This window comes from Culex pipiens, chromosome 1, assembly GCF_016801865.2.
Source record: "Culex pipiens pallens isolate TS chromosome 1, TS_CPP_V2, whole genome shotgun sequence".
NCBI lineage: Eukaryota > Metazoa > Arthropoda > Insecta > Diptera > Culicidae > Culex > Culex pipiens.
Window position 1 is genome coordinate 67,515,838 of NC_068937.1, and position 6,827 is coordinate 67,522,664.

At 35.4% G+C, this 6,827-nt stretch overlaps 1 pseudogene; it reads left to right on the forward strand.

Annotated features, from left to right (window-relative positions):
- The first annotated feature begins 1,059 nt into the window (after positions 1 to 1,059).
- Positions 1,060 to 2,284, forward strand: LOC120428865 (40S ribosomal protein S14-like; annotated as a pseudogene).
- Positions 2,285 to 6,827: the final 4,543 nt, after the last annotated feature.

The following is a 6,827-nucleotide window of genomic DNA, read 5'->3' on the forward strand; positions in this document are numbered from 1 at the left end:
TAAGGGGCTACCTAACAACGATGTTTAATTCAAATTCGTACACGCACGTGCTTTCTCTCAGGTTCAAACTTTCTCACGAGCTTGCTCGCCTGCCTGCCTGCCTGTTTACCTACAAGCACGCGCGATGTTTCTCTGCTTGGACTTTTGTCGTCGTCGTCGTTTTCGTTTGCTATCCGCTGCGCTGCGTTCCTGGCATGTTTATTATAATTTTCAAGATATATTTCGATATTTATTTCGAGATATAAAATTAAATGTAATATGTGATTAACAACAGATATCATATTATCAGAGCGTGTGTGAAAGAATACAAATTTCGATAAATTAGTTCATCCATGAATTGTCATCTGTTATTGTTGAGTAAATTTATAAATAGGGATATTGTAATTAAAATTTATTTCTATTTTTATTTATTAAACTGGGATTTTAACTATTCTAGAAAAATATAAGACATTTTTTTAACTTAGTCAAGTATAGATTTTAGGAAGAACAATACACTTAGACAATTCATCGTTTAGGGGAACTGTTTTTTCCGCTTTTGTATACTATCAAACAAGCTTTAAAAGAAAACATTTTAAGTTTTTTCATAGCCCTATGATCACGATTATTTTTCATTCCTTACAAAATATTTTAAACTGCCGAAAATATAACAAACTTCCTTACAACAAATTGCGGTATATTTTGCCTTTGACGGTTATTAAAAGTTTATGTCAGATTCCGAAACATCCAAAAAGTGAAACGATGACGGATGATATTTTGAGTAAAAAAAAAAACAAAATTTGTATTACCTGAAGATTTTTTTTTAAATAATTGAATCATTCTCTCTAATAAGCATATACGAACAACTGCTTGTAATGCTTGGAAAAACGAACAAACCCTCCCAAGTAACCACAAGCACTAAATCAAAACTCTAAATTCACTCTAAATAAACATTCCCGATGCTATGACACTTTAAATAGTCTTTGAAAATGTTTCGAAACATTTGTAGCTTGAAACATTATTACCTACCGTATAATGACATATAGAACAGCCAATTAAAGTTTCGAAGCATTTAGCACAACAATGTTTCGAAGCATTAATGGTAAGCTTTATATATCACTGTAAAGTAAGCTTTTAATGTTATATCACATTTTGACATTTCTTAAAATGTTTCAAAACACTAACTTAACACTAGTGAGGGCAATAAAAGTTTGGCAGTATTTCGCGGTATGTTTATGTTTGCTGCAGGTAAAATCGTTCAGCGCACGGTTCAGCGTCTATAAAAATGTGAGTCAATTATAGTTAGTTTAACTGCGCTTAGTATTAAACTATTCTTTTTCCAGAACAGCTCCTTATCGTCGCAAGATACAATTTTCTAGTTACGATGGCTTCCTGCAAAAACAAAACTAGAAAGGAGGAGTTTTCGCTCTACGCCAGCTTCAACGACACTTTCGTCTACGTCACGGATCTTTCGGGCAAAGAAACAATCTCGCGTGAACGCCAAGGCCGATCGTGACGAGGCTCCGCCCTACGCCGCTTTGTTGGCTGCTCAGGACGTCGCCGATAAGTGCAATTCGCTCGGAATCACGCTGCGTGCCACCGGCGGAAACCGCACCAAGACCCCGGGACCGGGTGCTCAGGCGACGCACCGTGCCAGGACAGAGAATTTTGTGAATTTTGTTTAGTGCTATTAGTATAAACATAAATAAATGCTCTGTTTTAATCTGGCAAGTGTTTCAGTTTTTCCTGAAGTTGTTCCTCAAGGAAGACTTAGTCGGCAAAAATCATCTGAAAATACATATTTCAGGACGGACGAGACGGTTGGCGCAGGGCATCTCGGTGAAACATCTCAGTACACGCAGTTTAGAATCTCGAAAGCAAAGCAACACAGCAAAAAAACATAGAAACTTTCAAAATCGTCATCCCAGCGTAAAAGCACTCTCCCAAGAGGGAGAAAGAGCTGCGCAAAGCTTTTTGATTTTTCTATTTTTGTTCTGTCGGTAAAGTAGTAATTTGACGTTTTACCGCTGTATAACTTTATATCAACTCCAGACTTCGCCACTCAATTTTACCTCCATGCGTATAAAGTGAATATAAAGTTTCAAGACTCTACTAACAAACTTTATATGTTGATATAGAGGGGATTTAAAGTTACCTTATACAGTCCCGCGGTTACTTGGGCTGTTCATTTGCTTCATTTTTTTTAAATTTATTTATTTATTTATTCACCGCCTCCATCTAAAATGCTCAGGCTGTATCTTAACACTAACTAATTCTAATTATAAACACAGATTTGGTCACAGCATAATCGAAACAAGTACAGACTTCGTTGAATTTACGGAGACAAACATCGAGCGGGTTATAATAACCGTAGTCAAACAGATGCCTCGGAATCCACAATAAAGGACGTTCACTTATGAGTCCTTGGCGCGCCGGTTCGTTGAAGCATACGTTGCCGCGGATGCTGTCGCAGTCAATGTTGCCTCGTAGCAGGTCGAACACGAAGAGGTGCTGCATCAGGATCCTACGCTGGGCGAGAGATTGCAGCCTAAACAGCAAGCAGCGTTCCTCGTACGGTGGCAGGATTTGCGGGTTGGTCCATGGTAGCTTGCGTAAAGCAAACCTCACAAAGGCACGCTGTACTCGTTCAAGCCGTGTAGAGTGCGTTACGTGATAAGGCGCCCAGACTAGCGCAGCATACTCCAGCACACTCCTGACCAGCGAGACGTACAACACCTTCAGAGCGAAAGGGTCGTCAAAGTGGGCGGTGTTGCGCTTCAGAAAACCCAGCATGGCAAATGCCTTTGCAGTTGTCAGCGCAATGTGTTCATTGAACCTCTTTTTACGATCTACCGTCATGCCTATATCCTTGATCGATGTGACACGATCTAGAGCACGACGCTCCACTGTGTACTCGAAGCGCAAGGGATCCCTAGAACGGCTGAACGAGACGACCTTGCACTTCTTCGCGTGCACCTTCATGCAGAGACGCATCGAGCTCTACAGGCTCAATAAAAACTCTTTACCTGCTCTGTATGGTAGAACAGAGCTAAGCTCTGTATGCAGCGAACAGAGCCATTGGGAAAAATAATATTGAATTGCATATATCTCAAAAACGATAAGTTTTAGAAAGTTGACATGTTCTAGAAAGTTGCTGGTACCGAAAGGTTCTATATTATTGTCTCAGACGTCATTTCAATTTGATTGATTTTAGTTGTGCAAAACAAGTAAAAACTATTTATTTTCTAAGATACAAGGTATAGAATATTTTTGTTTTCGACAAAGTTGCTCAACTACCAAAAATGAACAACTCTCTCGAAGAAACCAAAGCTCGATCTTCAATAGATACCGAAATAAAAAATAAAAACTTTTTTTTAATAAATACTGCTTGCGACAAACACAAAGCGACCGCGTCGTAGGCACAGGTAATATGAAGCATGTTTGGTAGAGATCGTCTGAAGTGAAAACTAGTATAGCAGAGTGTCCATAGAGAGTTTTTATGTTAAATGCTCTCGTCTGGATGGTTGAAAGAAATTCCAGATAAAATTATACAAATTTATAAAATTATATTCTCTTTATTGTACCGGTAAGTCATTAATATTGGAAACAATAAAATTATTTTACAGCTATTTTTATGTTTGTCTTGACAAAACAAATGTTCAACAAATTAAGATAAGAACTATTTTAAATATGCAAGTTAAAAAAATAAAAACTAAAGCTTCTTACAATTATTTAAATTTTATAAAAAGAAAATCAATTAACATCTTAACAGAAAAAAAACTATATTTTTCTTATTTTTTTAAGCAAGATAACCATTAGAAAGTTTCAATAAAATAGCAAGCCACATTTTTTCTTTATTTCACAAGCAGGATATCAGTGAAGAGTTTTTAGCTCTAAATGCTCTCTATGGAAATTGGCCATTTTATTACCTGTATTCTAAATATATTTTTTAATTTTTCAAGCAGAGGAAAACAGTGAAGAGTTTTTAGCTCTAAATGCTCTCTTTGGAAAATTAGCTTAAAGTGACACCGGAATGGCTTCAAAACAGTGAGTAGAACACCAAAATAAAACGAGTTGAAAGTCGCGAGTAAACAATCACTGCAGTACAAACAGGGCCGTGCACAGGATTTTCGAAAGGGGAGGGTTTTCTCGAAAGGGGCGCATGGGGTGCTTGTTTAGATTGCGAAAGGGCGCTAACAGTCAATCTTTAAACTCAATAAATAATACTTTGGTATATTTTACATATATTTTGCTGGTTCGAATCCCGCGGCGGACGCTTTAAAATTCTAAGTGTAAATATGGGTATCCGGCGCCGTCGCTCTGTGCCTTACTCAAACAGGGCGGCGAAGTCCTTGTAGTTAAAAGGAAGACAGTGGTTGGTCTAGTACCGGCCGACAGATATAAAGTCAACTTCGTTTTTTATATATTTTACATTGGTGCAACAGGAGACTACACTTTTTGAATTGGTGCTGCAAATCGTGTGGAATAGCACCATGAAGGGGGGGCGTTAATTCGGAGTTTGAGCGAATTTGAGATTTTTGCGCAAATGAGAGTTTTGGCGTAAATCGGAAGAGGCATGGGCCGTTCACTTGTGGAGCGTAAAACGGGGTTTTAGTGAAGAAGTGTAGCGGTAATTGCTCAAAACAAGTTTTCATAAGTTTTTTTTAAATATTAAGAGTAGTTCTCTACGATTTCGCAAATTTTTTTCACGATTTTTAGCTTTTCATTTTTTTTTGATTTGGATGAAACTTTGCCATGCACCATGAATTCCATATGTCAAAAGAAGCACAATTGCATAATTCGTTTTTCTATACAAATGTCCATACAATTCTGGGGCCGGTCATATTATTCATCTGGTTTAGGAGATATGATTTTTTTGAAGAAAAAAAAACGTAAAAGTGGACAAAAATTGTTGAAGCAATTTTGTTAACAAAATGTACCGTTTTCAGGTTAAAGCTAATTTTAGGACTGCATTTTCAATTTATTTTGGTTTCTTTTCAAGAAAATTTTGTACAATTTTCTCTCTGAAACTTTCAAATCGAGCAATTTGTTTCTGAGATACACAATCTCAAAGAAATCAAATCGATGAACTTGATTTTTTCTAAGTGTTAACCCTTTGCTGCCCAATTTTTTTCGATTTTTTTTAAATTTTTCCCTTGTCATTTTGAGCAACTTTTGTTCAACGAAAAAGTTTACGTCTCTTGTTTTTTGTTGTTTTTGTTTCATTTATAGTTTTTATATTTGCATTTATCTTGTTTAGTTGATATTTGTTTTTGGTAGTTTTTGGCCTATTCTAGCACCTAATTTGTCATGTTTTTACAGCCAATTTTTCATTATTTTTTTGTATGTTTTTAATTTTTTTTACTCTAGAACAAACCATTATCATTTAAATTGTTAAAAAATGCTTAGAGGTATAGTCTGAAACAATAGAAAAAAAAAGTACAGAAAATATTAGTGAAAAACACAGCCAAGAAAAATTTTCATTTTTTTAAACATTGGTAAAGTCAAATAAAACAAGTCACACGTTCAACCCTAAAAAAATCAAATTTTAAGAGTTCACCTTTCCAATGCTTTTTAAAGGTCGAAAATTGGTAAAAAAAAAGATTTTTGGCGAATTATTAGATCGAACCCCGCCTAGAGGTGGGGTTGGGTTGTAGCTGGATAAACTGAAAGTGTTCAACTGATCATAACTCGGAAACTACTGGTTTTCAATCGACTTTTCTTTGCATTCCCTATGTCAAAAGAAGCAATTTTGCATCATTTGTTTTTTCATGCAAGTCTCCATACAATTTTGAGGGCTGGAATGGGTATGTAAACGTATGAAATTTTGTATCTTTGGACGGAATTTTCTGAAAATCTGAAAAATTAGATAAGAAACTTCATTTTTGGGTCAAACATTTGTAACAGATTTTTTGAGTATAAAAAATTAAAAAAGATAATTTTGAATATATTTCTATCGATTCCTTGACTTTTCTGAAGAAACGTCCTAGAAAATCGATAAAAAGTAACAAAGTTGCTACAGGAAACAAAGATATATTTCGATTTACCCCAGAAAATGTTCCGAAAAGGCACCTCTCTCATAAACAAAATTTAAAAAATGATAAAATAATTAACATATTAAAAAAAATACTATCAACGCCTGAATAGCACCATAGAAATGATGAAAATATTTTGAAAATTAGATTTCAAAGAAAGTTTCACAACACGTAGAAAAAATAATCAAAAAAAAGTTAGCTTAAGCAACATAAAAATGATAAAAAGTTGCGCCTTGTGATGAAATAATTTTTTTAAATAAAACAATTTGACTACCTTTTTGAAAATAAAATTTCACTAGAGGTGGCCTCATGACAAAATAAAAAAAATGAAAAAAGTAGAGCAACATAAAAAAACCCCGATTTAATCCCACCTGGGGTGAGATAGAGCCTTTCTTACTAAAGAATATAACAATAGAAGAACTTCTTCTTTAAATTCATAACAACGACTTTGTTTATTTATAACGTAAGAAAAAAAGAAAGTCTAATGATGAAAGCAAAGTATTATAAATGATATGCTTTCGAAAAGAAATAAAAAACGCAATTTTCACCAAAAGAATATTTTAATCGTACATATTCTTAATCAAACAAGAGTTTATGACAAACGCGAGCATAGCAAACTTCCCATGCGTCAGTGACAACGCACACCGCGGTTTCGGTTTTCTAGCTTCGGTCGAGCCCTTTTGTGTGTTGGTATTTTGGTTCATCGTACCATCGTACCGAACAAAGCAGGCGTAAAGAAAAACCGAGGTAGGGGAACTATTCCCTTTTTCAGCCTATTTATATTATCGGCCTATCAGCACTTTGCTCATGACTGGT